The sequence below is a fragment of the Schistocerca americana genome, chromosome 6, assembly GCF_021461395.2.
Source record: "Schistocerca americana isolate TAMUIC-IGC-003095 chromosome 6, iqSchAmer2.1, whole genome shotgun sequence".
Taxonomy (NCBI): Eukaryota; Metazoa; Arthropoda; class Insecta; order Orthoptera; family Acrididae; genus Schistocerca; species Schistocerca americana.
The window spans coordinates 541,560,576-541,582,042 of record NC_060124.1 but is presented as its reverse complement, the minus strand read 5'-3'; positions in this window follow the sequence as shown (position 1 = coordinate 541,582,042).

Below are 21,467 nucleotides of genomic sequence, written 5' to 3'. Positions count from 1 at the left end.
GTTTCTTCTATTTCCATCGACGAAGAGGTAATGACTGATGCAGTTCGCATCGGGGACAGACTCGAACGAGTTTTATTCTGAAGAACCTTCCATTTGTTTCCATTAATCTACTAAGAGGAACCACCGAAATGTAGATCTTGTTGGTCGGAAGAGAATATGAACCACAGTCAACCCCAATGCGAGCCGTCTACATTACCACAACGCCTTCTGTTGCAAATAAAACAAATAACGAGACTTGTTATATTATAAATCGAAAGGTTTATTCGATTGGTAACTGTGGTTTCAGATGGTATTGGCCGCGGTATCGTGGTCGCACATTTTAGCAGCCAGACGGTCTTCTCCACACGTCGCGTTGGTGGTCACGTGTCAACACATTCAGCGTCTGGCATGGCGGCTCTCAAGAGCTGCGCGGTGTGATGTACAGACCTCCAAGGTGGCCGCGGAGGACACCGGAGTGATCTGCGACAAATATAAATTTCAAAATTATAAACGTCGCCCTATTATGCTGAGTTGATATAACATCTGCAATGGAAAGTGCAAAATTATTGTAGGACTACATTTTCTGTATCCGTAGAAGGGATGTTTCTATCGCGCCAACTCATGAACCCTAGAGTACTAACTATCGCAAATATGAAAATTACCGACAGTGAATGTTTGCCTATTTACTCCTCCTGGAGTGTTATCTATTGTGGTGAAATGATCTACTAAATTATTGCATCAGATGGTAGATAGTTGTTACAAGGATCAGAATATTTGTGAGTTAGTCGATATCTCACGCAGACGCATGTAATATCCTCACCTGAACTATATTCATTATGGAACGGAGAGAATTGTGACTGTTGCTAAATCCATCCATACCAAAACAGTAGAGTTTCTTAAAACCAGTTGTGTAAATGATCAGTTCAAATTCGGAGAGCTTCGAGGATAAATACGGGACAGAAAAAGAAACGATCATGCAGCATAAGAAATGGGATTAAAATACCAAGTATAATCGTGGGAGGCTGAAGGTGAAACTGCGCTGAGAACTTGATAACTGTTACGGGCGGAAGGGGACACAGGAGAACGTTTTCTGAAAGGCTCTCCCTCATCTGAAAGTGTAGGCAACGGAATTGTATGTACCATTGATTCTTGAGTTTAAGTATATCCTACCAATACTTGAGCTAAAAGATACGTATGCCGCGAAAGGATTTTGTATCTGATCAGAGTTCACAATTGGTATAAAAGAACAGCAGACTATGGGTACCGAGAAAGTTTATGGGTCGACCAAAGAATTTTGTAGCCATGGTGATATATCTAAACTGACACCATTTCAGTTATATTAAAAATCGTAAAACTCTATACTCAAATAATATCTTGCAGATTCCCCTTTTGAAGGGAGCTACCATGTGATCATGAAATGAGAAATACACTTAGAAACCAAAATCTGTTGTCCTTTACACAGATCGAAGTACCGCTCACCGTAACAGCACCGCCTTAATCCTCCACCTGCAGCCGTCTCTGCAGCAACTCCACGAAAAAGGCGTCCAGTGTGAACTGACGCTCCTGTTGGAATAGATCTTATTACTTTCATGTTATCTAACATGTGAAGTGATTCACAATTTGAGCTGGATCCTGTCATATAAAAGTATAACGAATTGTAACATTTATCACAAATTAGCACGGTTCAGGTATCAAAATTAAGAATATAGTAATTCAATTTAGTATCCAACTAACACAATTCGTTTTACATCTCAGATACTATTAATACTGACAAGTAACTAATATACCATTATCTTTAACATTTTCTGTGTACGACTGGATAATGATGTGCTTCTGAGGTTATGCCGTGTTGTTGTTCCTGCTTTACGGTCAACATTTCAACAAGTGACCGAGCCATTTTCTTCAGATCGTGAGACGTTTCCTGACTGATATGAGTCAAGCAGAGAATACATTACCGCAAAGTTCGCAGCACATGAAGTTGATGGCTGGGACGTCCGTTGAAGTATTGTGCACAAAATGAACATAACAATCCGGCCTAACACTAACTAGTACCATCTTCGAGAGTAAGTTATCATGTAATGAGAAAACGAAAAATTCACTTTGAAACCAAATGCTACTATTCCTACTACTGTTGTAATTTACACTCACCGAAACAGAAAAGGCTTCTTTCTCTTCCTGCAGCCGCTTCTGCAGTATCTCCTCAAAAAACGACTCCAGGGTGAACTGACACTCCTGTAAGGAAAAGAACTTATTAGTTTGATTAGTCGTAGAGCATGCTTGGTAATTCAGAGATAGCGCTAGTTCTTTACATATACATGTGTTACAAATTCTTACATTTATTTCGAATTTTTGGCCTATAGGCAGTGATAGTGAGTATTCAATGACTATCTGTAGTATCAGCTACAAATCTGTTCTTCCGACATTCACTACCATTATCCTACGTATTATGAGTTGAACTGGAATGACAGAGGCCTACAATGTAACTTCTTGAGCCACGGTCTTTTTATTACGAGCTCCTCCTCGTTCTTTGTCTGTAAAGAAAAATAAATGGGACTGTAACAAGTTTTGATAATAGTTCCTGTTTCTCTGTTCTCTGACTACACTGTACATTTCCTTTGGTCAGTCTCATATTAAACACGGTCAGCAGGTAACTGGTTGGGCAACCAGATGGTCTGCAATGTCGTCTTCAACCAGTCGATAGCGTTGGCAGCATATTTAGTGCGCCTCTGCCCCTAGAATATTTTTCACCATAATTCTTTTCAAATGGAGAGGGATGTTACCTTTCTCAAGCATCTCACATAGTTATTTGCTCGGTGTTAACAAAGACCACACCCAATTTACCGGAATGATAAATGGTTAGAATCAACTGTCGATGTCTGGGGTCAGTGTTAAGTTTAATGGGCTTCAATACAATTGTCAGAATTGTTTAAACAGCATTCAGGTTCGGTTATCAACATTAGCTTACCTTATGCGACAAGTCCGGATATATTGTGGTAATAACACGGAGGAGAGGATCTAGGGCCAGTGGGGTCCAGGGGAAAGAGCCAGCATAATGCAGCAAAGGAGACCTGCAGGGAACACAGCGAGAGACACAGTGTGAGGCTACCCTGCAGGTCAGAGAATATATGACTCTGATATGCTAAAGGCTTTTTCTAAGGTCTTCATACACAAGTTTTAGAATGACGACTATTGTGAACTGTTGAGTGATTAGCACATCCAACTTGGCTCCAGTGATCAACAAATCCATCCATCCAACAGTGACATTCATTGCCGCCGGTATTTTGTATCTGATCACGATCCAGAAGAGCAGTATGCTAACCACATGCTCCTCCATACAGTGACGTCTATCGTCTGACGATGACGAGGCGGTCGATCGGTACCTTTGGAACTTCAGAGGAATGATTGGATGGAGTTAGGCAGTTAGGTGGTATTTCATATAATCGTCACAATCATCACTCGTGCAGAGATGCCTATCTAAGACGAGTTATTTACAATGACGTGTCACATGGGATGTTTGTAGCAAAAAAATATTCATTTAGAGTAAATCGTGACAGTCTGTAATATCAACTGACCACGTTATGTACAATCAGTTAGCTCTCAGACTTTACTGCTTTGCGTGCTATGTCACTGCAATATAACGTGGCTCACCTTTACAGTACCCCGAACAGTTACCAAGTTGTTCTCCAGTCGCAGACCCTCGTCTTTCTCCCCTCCCAAACACCGGGAGAAAAACCTCTTCATGCGGCGGAACATAGCTGTAACGATAACAAACAGTACATTAGACATGACCAGACCGTGTCTACGAGTAATTTTTTCAGCAATGTATCACAACTCGATCGCAAGGAAAACGTGAACCGTGAAGACATGTCTGTAACCTTAGCTTTTGTAAAAAAGCAGCTGCTTGCATCAAAAACGACAAGCACAGTCTATATAATTGATTGAGCTTATACATTTTTTACTAGTCGAGAATTAGTTATTTAATTTTGTGTCAGTAATTCGTAGAGCATGAATCAAAACAATAACAGTTATTCGAAGTTTATCACTCGTATGTTCATTAAGTGGTACTTTTACTCTCAAGAGAATAAATTTGTTTTGATAGCAACTAGCTGAAGGCTTATCTATTAGACTAAATTTAACTAGCAAGTCATTACAATACTACAATAGTTTCTGATATACAGCTGCTTCGCCGGCCGGTGTGGCCGCGCGTTTCTAGGTGCTTCAGTCTGGTACCGAGTGACCGCTACGATCGCAGGTTCGAATCCTGCTTAAGACATGGATGTGTGTGATGTCCTTAGGTTAGTTACGTTTACGTAGTTATAAGTTCTAGGGGACTGATGACCTTCGATGTTAAGTCCCATAGTGCTCAGAGCCATTTGAACCATTTTTTATACAGCTACTTCAGATATTACAACATCAGATTTTGTAATGTATTACAGCATGATATGCGGAATATTTTCCCCTGGGGCAGGAACAAGAATTTGTTTTTTATGTGTGTTGGAGGTGGGATGAAGTTACTAATTAATAAACTACGCTACATTCTGATGGCTATAACTTCCGCGGTATATGACGAGAATACGATTTTGACGGCTATCCTTATTACTGAGTCAGTATATTCTCTCAGGGCTGCACTGTCCCTTCTTTGTGTCAGTCATCGAGAACCCTACATCTAAATTACACTTCATTGCCATCTGAGCTAAACAGTAACGTGTACGACGTAATAACTATATCTGTGGTTGAAATTTACCCACCGGTTTCTACATGAAGAAAACTTAAAAATAGCTTATAAACAGCTAATAGGTTTAACATTTGACAGTGCTCCAAGATATTAACTCTACTTCCTTAAGTACAGGAAAAGATAATATATTTGTTACACATCCATGTCGACTCAGTATGACACTACACAGCCGGCACCTGTTTACGACTTTTCTTTTACACCGACGGCAGAAGATAAAAGCATGAACCAACGATAAGACATACCGTATGTATGTGTAATCGAAAAGGTGAGTGATAGGTGACACCATTCTATTTGTGAAACTAAGCTATAAATTTGAGAATACATGATTTCAGCAGTTGAACATCGGCAAAAACTCAGTGAGAATATCTCTCTCTACAAGTCAAGCATTCTCGCATCTTTCTGAAGTTACATCACATATTAAAAAAATGAACTGGATTGTAAATCGAGGACTGTTTTCCTTTTCCAATTCAGTCCCATTACTAGTAACATTTTGCGAAGTCACATCACACTATTTCGTAATGCTACAGTATGCTGATACTTCTCCACTACATACATTGTTGTTGTTGTTGTGGTCTTCAGTCCTGAGACTGGTTTGATGCAGCTCTCCATGCTACTCTATCCTGTGCAAGCTTTTTCATCTCCCAGTACCTACTGCAACCTACATCCATCTGAATCTGCTTAGTGTATTCATCTCTTGGTCTCCCTCTACGATTTTTACCCTCCACGCTGCCCTCCAATACTAAATTGGTGATCCCCTGATGCCTCAGAACATGTCCTACCAACCGATCCCTTCTTCTGGTCAAGTTGAGCCACAAACTTCTCTTCTCCCCAATCCTATTCAATACTTCCTCATTAGTTATGTGATCTACCCATCTAATCTTTAGCATTCTTCTGTAGCACCACATTTCGAAAGCTTCTATTCTCTTCTTGTCCAAACTATTTATCGTCCATGTTTCACTTCCATACATGGCTACACTCCATACGAATACTTTCAGAAATGACTTCCTGACACGTAAATCAATACTGGATGTTAACAAATTTCTCTTCTTCAGAAACGCTTTCCTTGCCATTGCCAGCCTACATTTTATATCCTCTCTACTTCGACCATCATCAGTTATTTTGCTCCCCAAATAGCAAAACTCCTTTACTACTTTAAGTGCCTCATTTCCTAATCTAATTCCCTCAGCATCACCCGACTTAATTAGACTAGATTCCATTATCCTTGTTTTGCTTTTGTTGATGTTCATCTTATATCCTCCTTTCAAGACACTGTCCATTCCATTCAACTGCTCTTCCAAGTTCTTTGCTGTCTCTGACAGAATTACATTGTCATCAGCGAACCTCAAAGTTTTTATTTCTTCTCCATGAATTTTAATACCTACTCCGAATTTTTCTTTTGTTTCCTTTACTGCTTGCTCAATATACAGATTGAACAACATCGGGGAGAGGCTACAACCCTGTCTTACTCCCTTCCCAACCACTGCTTCCCTTTCATGCCCCTCGACTCTTATAACTGCCATCTGGTTTCTGTACAAATTGTAAATAGCCTTTCGCTCCCTGTATTTTACCCCTGCCACCTTTAGAATTTGAAAGAGAGTATTCCAGTCAACATTGTCAAAAGCTTTCTCTAAGTCTACAAATGCTAGAAACGTAGGTTTGCCTTTCCTTAATCTTTCTTCTAAGGTAAGTCGTAAGGTCAGTATTGCCTCACGTGTTCCAGTGTTTCTACGGAATCCAAACTGATCTTCCCCGAGGTTGGCTTCTACTAGTTTTTCCATTCGTCTGTAAAGAATTCGTGTTAGTATTTTGCAGCTGTGACTTATTAAGCTGATAGTTCGGTAATTTTCACATCTGTCAACACCCACTTTCTTTGGGATTGGAATTATTATATAGTCATCTAAAAGCTTATTCGATGTTCTAATTGCAGACGTATACTGAAAATAAATACGTGACAAGTCAATGGCTCTTGCCTCTTGGTGAGTATAGTCTATATACCTCACTTCTGAAACAGAGCGTTCGCTTCTTTCAAAGCTTCTAAAGCTCCCCAAGAACTTGTTCTCGAAGCACAAAATCCAACACTATAACGCCTGAATCAAAATTATAGATTCTTTTACTCAAGAACTCAAGAAACTAATACCTTTCGATACTTCAACTACTCTAGAGAATACGGAAGTCATTATTATGCAATGGTCCACCACAGTTAAGCTGATTTTTGTTAGCAAACCCTGCGAACAACATTAGGCAGCAACCTCGATAACTGCAGAGAACAACGTTGTACTGGAACGTCGATATCAATGGTTAAACAAGAACTGCAATGAAAATTTTCAGTAATTTGAATCTATGTAAGACGAAATAATCATGTTTTAGCACTGACAAATATGCAGGGGAGTCTTGAAAACGTCCGTGCAGTTAATAAACTCCCAAGTGATCTAACAGTTAACAATACTCAGAGGTAGTGCTTTAATTTCCTTAAGCAACAGGGAAGTAAGAATCTCATATTATGGTGCCAAGTCAACTCTGTATAACTCTTCACAGTTGTAACCAGTTTCCAACGTGTTTTCCTCTTCGCAGACGGAAGATAATTCTAGCAGTACATCCCTGCAACGATCATAGGCAATATGTAAGTGTAATCGACGAAACAGGAAGATCGGTTACACTGTTTTCATTGTGAAAGTAAAAATTAATGTAAATAGAGACCGCTCCGACTCTACCACAACAACCACAGAAAACTTTTACTAACAGTCCGATTATATTATTGGAGAAGGCGATAACAAGATAGACTATTCAAAAATAAAAAATATTTTGTAGCGGAGGCGTTATGCAGCTTTAATGAATGTTAACAACTGTATTGTGCAGTAGACAGATACGACGGTACGGTTCATTAGGGACCATCGAATTTGGTCTAAAATCAGACCATCATCGGTCCCGAAAGCCGTCTCAGCCATGCTTTCACGTATATTGCAATGGCAGTTATCAAACGTAGATAGCTCGACCATTGGTATTACCTGTATAGACATTATATTGGTAAAAATGTATGTGAAGTTAAATGGACATAATGGACATTACAAGTTAATGTCAATAACGGAACACTGTACATCCGGAATTGCTATTCCTATTACGCAAGTTCATAGCTGAGATCGTTTTTAGGCTTGATGACGGTCTGATCCTCGACGGAAACATACATTCTCTCATAAAATGTACCGTTATAGCTGTGATTGCATAATGCAGTTCTTTCGAAGAGCATATAAAATGGAAGTAACGTGACTGCTGCAGAAACTGACTGGGCAGAAACAAAAAGTAAAAGTTTATAAAGCTAAGATCAATATAACGAAAAAATCGAATAATATCTTACACAAATTCCTCTAGAATAAACTCAACGGAAATATAACGAAAACACAAAATTTGATTCCATAAGTTAAAAAATTATAACTAACATTACTACTCGTTCCTCTCAGGACAACTTCTACAATGTACTTAGGTTCACGGCTAACACCACCGTACACAGTTCTCCCATATCACAAAAATAGCTAAAGAATTGCATAAATCAACATGATAAAAATTATCATTAATCACTCCACTCACAAAAATTTATCTTCTGCTCTTAACGTACTGCCTAACCTCACCATCGTATATCGTTCGAAATACAGAAAGAAACAGTTAAATATATGTCAGAAAAAAGAGAAACAATAATCGCTAATAGTTTCTCCATTGATAATATAACCTGTGGCCTCAAGTTACCCCTTCCCCCCATTAAACAACACCATCGTATATCACGACATATTTGGAATAAAAAGCATATTTTACAAACTTTGTTAATTAGAATAGTAACTAACACAAACACAGATAGCATTTAATAACAGACCGCTTACACGCTCTGCAACGTAAAGTCATGACGTCAAGAGGACGTCATGGGCGAAACCACACGCATAGAATCTGAAAGAGCACTTGTCAAAGTTGTCACTGTTGAACTAAGCTGTTAATTTGAGAATACATGATGAAAGCACATGAACTTAAAAAAATTAAGTGTAGAGGTCTAACTCTACAAGTAACCACCTGACGTTTGAAACCCCATAAAAAATTAAAACGAAATGCTATTTCATGTTATTACTGTTAAGAACTTCATATTCCGTAATCACACCACACTCCTCCACATGCTTCAATTTTCCAGTACTTCTCCACTAATACACTTTCATTTATTAGCTTTTAAGATATTCTCACTCGAGATGATTGTGTATACTCAATAAATATACAAAGTTAAATCAATAGCTCATACCTACAGCGGCTACGATGCAGCTGGCCTCCGAAGCTGGGCGTTCGCTTTGCTGAGAGCTTCTAAAGCTCCTCAAGAACTTTAAAATGTTTCGCTAGATGTTCTTGAAACACAAAATGCAAGACTGCAATACTTAATTCACAAATGAAGCTCCTTACACTCAATAACTCGCAGAACGAATTCATGTGGATACTTCGAGTACTCCAAAGAATACGGAAGTAATTGCTACGCAACGGTCCACAACGGTTTACGTTAGATGGCATTGTTGTTTACATACCCGAGATCCTCCCCTGGTAGCTGAGTGGCCAGCGCGACGAAAGTCATAACTAAAGACCCGAGTTCGATTCAGGGCTGTGTCGGGAGATTTTCTCCGCTCAGGGACTGGGTGTATCGTTGCCCTTATCATCGTTATTTCATCCCCATGGACACTCAAGTCGCCGAAGTGGCGTCAATTCAAAAGACTTGCACCAGGGGAATGGGAGGCCCTAGCCACACGGCATTTCCATTTTATCAGTAAACCGAAATCCCAGTAAAGCAATATTGTTTAGCAACGTGGATATAAATGTTAGACAAACACTGAAACAAAATATTATATAAGTCAATTGTACATTTCAACTATTCATAAAATAGAATCGAAGCTTAACGACGTCGAATGCTGATGCCCTCGATCCCGCTTTTAGTCATGTATTGAAATGTTATGTCACGCGTAAAAATTGATTCCTTCAGCGCATGTGACTTCCACCAGATTCGACGTCCGTTTGTGTGATTCCACTAATTGTTTCCTAGAGTAGTGATTTTCTATATTGAAACCAGGTTGTCAAGGGAAGGCCGTAATCATTCACTATTGGTTGTCTTTAACAGTTACGCACATTTATTATTAAAGAAGTAGTTCCAGACTCAACAATATATTAAAAAATACTAGGCTTTATTAGTGAAGGAATAAACGACAGTGTAAATAATAGTGTTTTCAGTGAGTTACAATTTAGCAAATCACCATAAATTCCTGATACTGATAACGTTTAAAAAGAAAAAAAACAAGGCACTGAGATGATGACTGAAGGCCTTCCACTCCAAGAAAGACAGTAAGTTAAGAATGTTTAAGAACTCGCTGCAATTACAACTTACAGGTTTTGAAATATTAAAAGTAAGAGCCCACGAACACAGTAGAAGGTATCAGACTCTGGGAATGGCAGAAAATAAGGTATTAAGGCTTACTGCTAAAACAGAAATATCGAATTAATTTTTCAGAGCAAATGACCACAATCATGACTGAAGGAATTACACGCCAGGAACGGCAATTATATAAAAAATTTAGAAACCTACTGTAAAACAGCAAATAAAAGCAAAGGTTAATTAAAAGAAACAAGCAATTGACCACGAATCTGGTGAAAGGATATGATGGTAATCTTGTAACACAACCCGTATACTCATACGGTCAAACGGATATCAACTGCATTTTTTAAATTGGAACCCCCATTTTTATTACATATTCGTGAAGTACGTAAAGAAGTATGAATGTTTTAGTTGGACCACTTTTTTCGCTTTGTGGTAGATGGCGCTGTAATAGTCACAAACGAATAAGTACGTGGTATCACGTAACATTCCGCCAGTGCGGACGGTATTTGCTTCGTGATACATTACCCGTGTTAAAATGGACCGTTTACGAACTGTAGAAAACGTCCATATATCGTCGATGTATGGCTATTGTGATCAAAATGTCCGATTAGCGTGTGCTATGTATGTTGCTCGGTATCCTGGACGACATCATCTAAGTGTCCGGACTGTTCGCCGGATAGTTGCGTTATTTAAGGTAACAGGAAGTGTTCAACCACATGTGTAACGTCAACTACGACATGCAACAAATTATGAAGCCCAAGTAGGTGTTTTAGCTGCTGTCGCCGCTAAACCGCACATCAGTAGCAGACAAACTGCGCGAGAATCTGGACTCTTAAAAACGTCGGTGTTGAGAATGGAAATGAGCGTTTGGCGTCATTGGCCGGGAGGCCCCTCGCGGGGCAGGTCCGGCCGCCATATCGCAGGTCTTATTACATTCGGCGCCACATTGGGCGACCTGCACGCCGGATGGGGATGAAATGATGATGAACACAACACAACACCCAGTCCCTGAGCGGAGAAAATCTCCGACCCAGCCGGGAATCGAACCCGGGCCCAGAGGACGGCAATCCGTCACGCTGACCACTCAGCTACTGGGGCGGACGTGTTGAGAATGCTACATCAACTTTGATTGCACCCGTACCATATTTCTATGCACCAGGAATTGCATAGCGACGACTTTGAACGTCGTGTAAGGTTCTGCCACTTGGCACAAGAGATATTACGGGACGATGACAGATTATTTGCACTCGTTCTATTTAGCGACGAAGCGTCATTCACCAACAGCGGTAACGTAAACTTCAAGCTAGACAAGTTTCGTTCTTTGTAGTTTTTTCGTTTGACGCTTATTTGTTGAGATATTTGGCCCGGTGACGATCAGTGGACCACCATGTATATTTTAATTGAAGTTCTCCTAAAAAGAATCATTTCAAAAGGCGAACTTCAAAATAAGCTACGCTGGGTTTGAGAACAGAGGCCCAACATGCTGCCTTGAAAGGTACTCTTCCGTTCTGGAACTTTTTCTTGAATTCCCAGGCGGAAGGATACTAGCCGGAAGGTAAGATGCTGCATAGATTCTCCGTAAGGTCACCAATGCGATGTCGAGGCAGGTGTGGAGGCAGTGGAGGGAGGAAGTCTCCTTGTCACCGAGTCCTGCCTGCTGTTTCGACGTCCTAGGCTACCAACTTCAGGTCAAGCTTGATCAGATCACAGCAGGAGCTTTTCGCAGCAGCTGGCGTCATACTAAATTACCCATGGAGCTGATGCAAATCGTAACTATAGGTACCTGTCGTTAGATAAGATTAGAAAAGTCTACATTTCAACAACATTGATTTGTAGCATTATGTTACAGTCTGTTAAGCATAAAATCTCCTGCTCACTCTCCATTTCCACCATAGGCCTACCGTCATATCACTCAGTTATCCTTTCAAAGCGGACGTTCTACAAAACAGTACCGTGCAGTGGAGAGCTTCACTCTTTATCACAATGCATGCATATTTCACGTTGGAAAGCAACAAGTAATTTCTGTTTCAGTAACTAATGAAAGTATAAATAGTTTTATCATTTCACATTTGTTCAGAAAGTAAGTATCAGTCTAGGCCACAGGTTTGTCAGAGGTTTGTCAGAAGCATTTTTTTTTTTTTTTTTTTTTTTTGCATTTACCGCTTCTTTCAAGTTTGACAATGATTTCTGTTAATGTGATAAATGCGAGGTTAGTCTATGGCTTGTATTCCATGTTAAACTGCAGAGCCACCTGTAACAGACTAGCTAAATCAACCAAAAGAATGGAGGAAGCAACACTTCCAAACTACTACGGTGTTCAAACCAGCTTTCGTATTGATGATTCGAGTTTTACTATTACATTTATACATTACATCGATTATCCTTGTATACTTCAGTAATATTTTTAAATACATTTGAGTGATTAGCTGAGGATACACTCCTTTCCCCTCAGAGTGAAGGAATAAAATTACGCTAAACAAAATTTCCTTCCTTTTAGATTAAATAACACAATGGGATTATGTGTTAGATAATACTCTGGAAAGCATAAATAAAAATTTTATTCCTTATCTTCTTTTACCTAAAAACATTAAATCTGTCGTACAAGACATACTGTTGTTGTTGTTATGGCTTTCAGTCCGAAAATTAATTTGATGCTGCTCTCCCCCCCTACTCTCACATAGCTGCAAAACTACTGTAAATTGCATCCAGAAAAACCGGTTGTTGTCTCAGGTAGGGTCCTATCAACCAATCCCAGATATATCCTGGTATAAAACATGTGGAAACAAAATACATTATCTGTCGCCTAAAGGGACACTATTTTTTTTTCACAGATGTCTATGTCCGAAACTTCATGTCATAGCTGCCAAAAGGCGGCAGTGTCTGACGACGCAATAAATGCATCAGTTTCTCTTTAAGGGGACCTGGACGTGCACGGGCTGCATTTTCATTGCTCGCTCTCAGTGCACATTACTCTTCATCTGCAATGAATAACATTAACTCAAGCTATATAAGGATATTTATTAAAATATCTCCCACAGTTTAAGAATTACATTATTTTGTCTAATAGGTGTTTTTATAATTCATTTCCAATTCAGGTACCATTTTCGGTCCATCATCAGTCTAATAGCATTCAGACTGTGACAGACTGCTGTCAACATTCACAGGAACACATTATGCCTCTCGTTTTGTAGTTTGGAGTATATCTGGGGAAATAGAAAAACACTTATATTACCACATTATTATTTTGTCTAAAAAATACCGCTAAAAATATATACAAAATGACACACATAGTTCATTTCTGCGATGTATTACGCACAATACAAAGATGCTAAACCATTCTTAATTTGCGGGAAACTTGGTGATCATGGATGAAACCATTGAGAAGTTATATGTAAATAATTTTCTGAAAACGTAGTTTCGAGAAAATGAGAAAAGAATATTCACAGTGTTTTTGACGCATCGTAAGCCTCTTTCAGAACATTCCAGCAGCATAATCTTCCTGGCCAGCTGCTTCTTTATCATCTGTAGACTTCTTCAGGGCCCTTTTTCTTACACTGGCTTCAACTACTCGCTGACAATCTGTTGCAGTCAGAGCAGCTATCCTATTATTTGCTGGCTGGATGCCTAATTTGTCAATTACTTTTATCCTGATGGTTACACCATCATTGAAACACATGACAGCATCCGTCGCATCCATTTTGAGTACTGTCCATCCAACAAACACTGTTTTTGGCACTCGTTGCCACACGCAGATGTTGAAACTCTCATTAGGGTTTTGCATACGGCCATGTAGACATTTGCAGAGTAAAACTGTGTGCCCGACCGAGACTCGAACTCGGGACCTTTGCCTTTCGCGGGCAAGTGCTCTACCAACTGAGCTACCGAAGCACGACTCACTCCCGGCACTCACAGCTTTACTTCTGCCAGTACCTCGTCTCCTACCTTCCAAACTTTACAGAAGCTCTCCTGAGAATCTTGCAGAACTAGCACTCCTGAAAGAAAGGATATTGCGGAGACATGGCTTAGCCACAGCCTGGGGGATGTTTCCAGAATGAGATTTTCACTCTGCAGCGGAGTGTGCGCTGATATGAAACTTCCTGGCAGATTAAAACTGTGTGCCCGACCGAGACTCGAACTCGGGACCTTTGCCTTTCGCGGGCAAGTGCTCACCAACTGAGCTACCGAAGCACGACTCACGCCCGGTACTCACAGCTTTACTTCTGCCAGTACCTCGTCTCCTACCTTCCAAACTTTACAGAAGCCCTCCTGCGAACCTTGCAGAACTAGCACTCCTGAAAGAAAGGATATTGCGGAGACATGGCTTAGCCACAGCCTGGGGGATGTATCCAGAATGAGATTTTCACTCTGCAGCGGAGTGTGCGCTGATATGAAACTTCCTGGCAGATTAAAACTGTGTGCCCGACCGAGACTCGAACTCGGGACCTTTGCCTTTCGCGGGCAAGTGCTGTACCAACTGAGCTACCGAAGCACGACTCACGCCCGTTACTCACAGCTTTACTTCTGCCAGTACCTCGTCTCCTACCTTCCAAACTTTACAGAAGCTCTCCTGCGAACCTTGCAGAACTAGCACTCCTGAAAGAAAGGATATTGCGGAGACATGGCTTAGCCACAGCCTGGGGGATGTTTCCAGAATGAGATTTTCACTCTGCAGCGGAGTGTGCGCTGATATGAAACTTCCTGGCAGATTAAAACTGTGTGCCCGACCGAGACTCGAACTCGGGACCTTTGCCTTTCGCGGGCAAGTGCTCTACCAACTGAACTACCGAAGCACGACTCACGCCCGGTACTCACAGCTTTACTTCTGCCAGTACCTCGTCTCCTACCTTCCAAACTTTACAGAAGCTCTCCTGCGAACCTTGCAGAACTAGCACTCCTGAAAGAAAGGATATTGCGGAGACATGGCTTAGCCACAGCCTTAGGCATGTTTCCAGAATGAGGTTTTCACTCTGCAGCGGAGTGTGCGCTGATATGAAACTTCCTGGCAGATTAAAACTGTGTGCCCGACCGAGACTCGAACTCGGGACCTTTGCCTTTCGCGGGCAAGTGCTCTACCAACTGAGCTACCGAAGCACGACTCACGCTCGGTACTCACAGCTTTACTTCTGCCAGTACCTCGTCTCCTACCTTCCAAACTTTACAGAAGCTCTCCTGCGAACCTTGCAGAACTAGCACTCCTGAAAGAAAGGATATTGCGGAGACATGGCTTAGCCACAGCCTGGGGGATGTTTCCAGAATGAGATTTTCACTCTGCAGCGGAGTGTGCGCTGATATGAAACTTCCTGGCAGATTAAAACTGTGTGCCCGACCGAGACTCGAACTCGGGACCTTTGCCTTTCGCGGGCAAGTGCTCTACCAACTGAGCTACCGAAGCATGACTCACGCCCGGTACTCACAGCTTTACTTCTGCCAGTACCTCGTCTCCTACCTTCCAAACTTTACAGAAGCTCTCCTGCGAACCTTGCAGAACTAGCACTCCTGAAAGAAAGGATATTGCGGAGACATGGCTTAGCCACAGCCTGGGGGATGTTTCCAGAATGAGATTTTCACTCTGCAGCGGAGTGTGCGCTGATATGAAACTTCCTGGCAGATTAAAACTGTGTGCCCGACCGAGACTCGAACTCGGGACCTTTGCCTTTCGCGGGCAAGTGCTCACCAACTGAGCTACCGAAGCACGACTCACGCCCGGTACTCACAGCTTTACTTCTGCCAGTACCTCGTCTCCTACCTTCCAAACTTTACAGAAGCCCTCCTGCGAACCTTGCAGAACTAGCACTCCTGAAAGAAAGGATATTGCGGAGACATGGCTTAGCCACAGCCTGGGGGATGTATCCAGAATGAGATTTTCACTCTGCAGCGGAGTGTGCGCTGATATGAAACTTCCTGGCAGATTAAAACTGTGTGCCCGACCGAGACTCGAACTCGGGACCTTTGCCTTTCGCGGGCAAGTGCTGTACCAACTGAGCTACCGAAGCACGACTCACGCACGGTACTCACAGCTTTACTTCTGCCAGTACCTCGTCTCCTACCTTCCAAACTTTACAGAAGCCCTCCTGCGAACCTTGCAGAACTAGCACTCCTGAAAGAAAGGATATTGCGGAGACATGGCTTAGCCACAGCCTGGGGGATGTATCCAGAATGAGATTTTCACTCTGCAGCGGAGTGTGCGCTGATATGAAACTTCCTGGCAGATTAAAACTGTGTGCCCGACCGAGACTCGAACTCGGGACCTTTGCCTTTCGCGGGCAAGTGCTGTACCAACTGAGCTACCGAAGCACGACTCACGCCCGTTACTCACAGCTTTACTTCTGCCAGTACCTCGTCTCCTACCTTCCAAACTTTACAGAAGCTCTCCTGCGAACCTTGCAGAACTAGCACTCCTGAAAGAAAGGATATTGCGGAGACATGGCTTAGCCACAGCCTGGGGGATGTTTCCAGAATGAGATTTTCACTCTGCAGCGGAGTGTGCGCTGATATGAAACTTCCTGGCAGATTAAAACTGTGTGCCCGACCGAGACTCGAACTCAGGACCTTTGCCTTTCGCGGGCAAGTGCTCTACCAACTGAACTACCGAAGCACGACTCACGCCCGGTACTCACAGCTTTACTTCTGCCAGTACCTCGTCTCCTACCTTCCAAACTTTACAGAAGCTCTCCTGCGAACCTTGCAGAACTAGCACTCCTGAAAGAAAGGATATTGCGGAGACATGGCTTAGCCACAGCCTGGGGCATGTTTCCAGAATGAGGTTTTCACTCTGCAGCGGAGTGTGCGCTGATATGAAACTTCCTGGCAGATTAAAACTGTGTGCCCGACCGAGACTCGAACTCGGGACCTTTGCCTTTCGCGGGCAAGTGCTCTACCAACTGAGCTACCGAAGCACGACTCACGCTCGGTACTCACAGCTTTACTTCTGCCAGTACCTCGTCTCCTACCTTCCAAACTTTACAGAAGCTCTCCTGTGAACCTTGCAGAACTAGCACTCCTGAAAGAAAGGATATTGCGGAGACATGGCTTAGCCACAGACTGGGGGATGTTTCCAGAATGAGATTTTCACTCTGCAGCGGAGTGTGCGCTGATATGAAACTTCCTGGCAGATTAAAACTGTGTGCCCGACCGAGACTCGAACTCGGGAACTTTGCCTTTCGCGGGCAAGTGCTCTACCAACTGAGCTACCGAAGCACGACTCACGCCCGGTACTCACAGCTTTACTTCTGCCAGTACCTCGTCTCCTACCTTCCAAACTTTACAGAAGCTCTCCTGCGAACCTTGCAGAACTAGCACTCCTGAAAGAAAGGATATTGCGGAGACATGGCTTAGCCACAGCCTGGGGGATGTTTCCAGAATGAGATTTTCACTCTGCAGCGGAGTGTGCGCTGATATGAAACTTCCTGGCAGATTAAAACTGTGTGCCCGACCGAGACTCGAACTCGGGACCTTTGCCTTTCGCGGGCAAGTGCTCTACCAACTGAGCTACCGAAGCACGACTCACGCCCGGTACTCACAGCTTTACTTCTGCCAGTACCTCGTCTCCTACCCTCCAAACTTTACAGAAGCTCTCCTGCGAAACTTGCAGAACTAGCACTCCTGAAAGAAAGGATATTGCGGAGACATGGCTTAGCCACAGCCTGGGGGATGTTTCCAGAATGAGATTTTCACTCTGCAGCGGAGTGTGCGCTGATATGAAACTTCCTGGCAGATTAAAACTGTGTGCCCGACCGAGACTCGAACTCGGGACCTTTGCCTTTCGCGGGCAAGTGCTCAACCAACTGAGCTACCGAAGCACGACTCACGCCCGGTACTCACAGCTTTACTTCTGCCAGTACCTCGTCTCCTACCTTCCAAACTTTACAGAAGCTCTCCTGCGAACCTTGCAGAACTAGCACTCCTGAAAGAAAGGATATTGCGGAGACATGGCTTAGCCACAGCCTGGGGGATGTTTCCAGAATGAGATTTTCACTCTGCAGCGGAGTGTGCGCTGATATGAAACTTCCTGGCAGATTAAAACTGTGTGCCCGACCGAGACTCGAACTCGGGACCTTTGCCTTTCGCGGGCAAGTGCTCTACCAACTGAGCTACCGAAGCACGACTCACGGCCGGTACTCACAGCTTTACATCTGCCAGTACCTCGTCTCCTACCTTCCGAACTTTACAGAAGCTCTCCTGCGAACCTTGCAGAACTAGCACTCCTGAAAGAAAGGATATTGCGGAGACATGGCTTAGCCACAGCCTGGGGGATGTTTCCAGAATGAGATTTTCACTCTGCAGCGGAGTGTGCGCTGATATGAAACTTCCTGGCAGATTAAAACTGTGTGCCCGACCGAGACTCGAACTCGGGACCTTTGCCTTTCGCGGGCAAGTGCTCTACCAACTGAGCTACCGAAGCACGACTCACGCCCGGTACTCACAGCTTTACTTCTGCCAGTACCTCGTCTCCTACCTTCCAAACTTTACAGAAGCTCTCCTGCGAACCTTGCAGAACTAGCACTCCTGAAAGAAAGGATATTGCGGAGACATGGCTTAGCCACAGCCTGGGGGATGTTTCCAGAATGAGATTTTCACTCTGCAGCGGAGTGTGCGCTGATATGAAACTTCCTGGCAGATTAAAACTGTGTGCCCGACCGAGACTCGAACTCGGGACCTTTGCCTTTCGCGGGCAAGTGCTCTACCAACTGAGCTACCGAAGCACGACTCACGCCCGGTACTCACAGCTTTACTTCTGCCAGTACCTCGTCTCCTACCTTCCAAACTTTACAGAAGCTCTCCTGCGAACCTTGCAGAACTAGCACTCCTGAAAGAAAGGATATTGCGGAGACATGGCTTAGCCACGGCCTGGGGCATGTTTCCAGAATGAGATTTTCACTCTGCAGCGGAGTGTGCGCTGATATGAAACTTCCTGGCAGATTAAAACTGTGTGCCCGACCGAGACTCGAACTCGGGACCTTTGCCTTTCGCGGGCAAGTGCTCTACCAACTGAGCTACCGAAGCACGACTCACGCCCGGTACTCACAGCTTTACTTCTGCCAGTGCCTCGTCTCCTACCTTCCAAACTTTACAGAAGCTCTCCTGGGAAACTTGCAGAACTAGCACTCCTGAAAGAATGGATATTGCGGAGACATGGCTTAGCCACAGCCTGGGGGATGTTTCCAGAATGAGATTTTCACTCTGCAGCGGAGTGTGCGCTGATATGAAACTTCGTGGCAGATTAAAACTGTGTGCCCGACCGAGACTCGAACTCAGGACCTTTGCCTTTCGCGGGCAAGTGCTCTACCAACTGAGCTACCGAAGCACGACTCACGCCCGGTACTCACAGCTTTACTTCTGCCAGTACCTCGTCTCCTACCTTCCAAACTTTACAGAAGCTCTCCTGCGAACCTTGCAGAACTAGCACTCCTGAAAGAAAGGATATTGCGGAGACATGGCTTAGCCACAGCCTGGGGCATGTTTCCAGAATGAGATTTTCACTCTGCAGCGGAGTGTGCGCTGATATGAAACTTCCTGGCAAATTAAAACTGTGTGCCCGACCGAGACTCGAACTCGGGACCTTTGCCTTTCGCGGGCAAGTGCTCTACCAACTTTTTCTTTTTTTTTTTTTTTATTTTTTTTTTTTATTTTTACCGATGCCTTATCCATTTTTTTTTCTTTTTTATTTTTCGCCTTATAAGTACCGTGCGCTAACCAATTGCGCCACTTTTTTTATCTTTCTTCTTTTAATTAATTTTTGGTTTTCTTGTTTTTTTTTTTTTTTTTTTTTTTTTTTTTTTATCGAAATCCCCTCCTTTAGGGACCACCGTGAAGAGTTGTTCTAGAAGAATTTAAAAAGAAAAAAAACAAAAAGATGTTTTCTCATCTCGGATCCATGTGTATTCTGGTGATCCGTGTGCACTGTTGGAGGGAGGTACCGAGGCGCAGTGGCTGAAGTCAGGACACGAGGCAGAAGCAGTGGGGCCTCTTCGCGGCACTACAGGTGCTCCGCGTCCCAACCCACCCCCACACTCCCGGTTCACTACCCTATTCCCATTTTTTTGAATACAATGTTAAGCATATTTCCAAAGTTCTTGCCATGATTCTTGTATTGAAGTGTTTTGTGAAATTCGATTGCCATATGCATTTTGAATGCGACAGGATCATCATCCCCAAGTTTGTTAAAGATATAACTAGAATAATTACCCAGTAACCAAGCCACAGTATTATTTTTCGTCTGTGGGTAAAACTTAAAATCAGGCCGATAGATCATCATTGCGTGGACATTGGCGGGAACACTGCGAGTGATAAGTGCGACTTGTTGCTGAATCCAGTTCCAGTTGTGGAGACGTTCCCCACAGGTGCATCTGTGCAGCACGGTATCTGTGAGGTTGCAGTGAAGACAGAGGTCGGTAGCACTCAGCCCTATCCGGTGGAGTCGCTCATTGGTACTTATGATATTATTGACTGCTTTATACCACGCAGTACGAGCATCCGAGCTCAAAACAGTGGAACCAACGTTTCGCCATACTGCATCCCATTGGACTCCACTACATTTGCTAACAATCGGATTCTGGCTTTCGTGTTCCCTCCTTTCCGCCAAAATTGCTTTTGCCGTTAAGGACTGAGTGTGCCGTAACTGGTGACTAAGGTAGCTATACTCGAGATAATACTCTCTGATATGTTTAAGCCGGTAACAAATAGGTTGAACATTCAGCGGAGATTCAAGACTGTGTGGCCGGACAGCATGAAATAACTGTGCCGTAAGACCATGAGGTTCATCCTGTATGATTGCCGCCGTACGTGACACGTACAGAGCCAGCGCTTTGCGCCGTATGTCAACCAATCCCATCCCTCCATGCGTTGGGTGTAGCGCTGCTGTTCGTGCAGATACACGAAAGATCTCGCCTTTCCATAGAAAATTCGTAACTTTTGACATGATATTTTGAGCCACTGCTGCAGGAATAGGAAGAACCTGCGCCGTGTAGAAAGCCTTAGATAAAACACACGTATTAATCAACGTAATTCTGTCAAATTGGTTGAGACTTCTGTGGTAGTTATCAATTACTGCACCGTTGATTTTGTGAGCCACATCCCTCCAGTTCGCCGCCGTCATGTTTAATATTGACGCCTTCAACACTATCCCTAGAGCTTTCAGTTCACTGACGTGTGTGGCACACGAAATTTGAAGACGGTCGAGGCCTCGCAGATTTAAAAACTTGCTTTTCTGTTCATTGATGTGTGCTCCAGACGCCTGACAGTAGGTCTTGAGGACAGCTTCAAGCGCAGTGACGTCAGACTCATCTCTGATAACAATCCCAACATCATCCGCATAGGCTCCTGTTACGGACTTCACTCCTGAGATCGTTAAACCACTAAGCTTCGCCT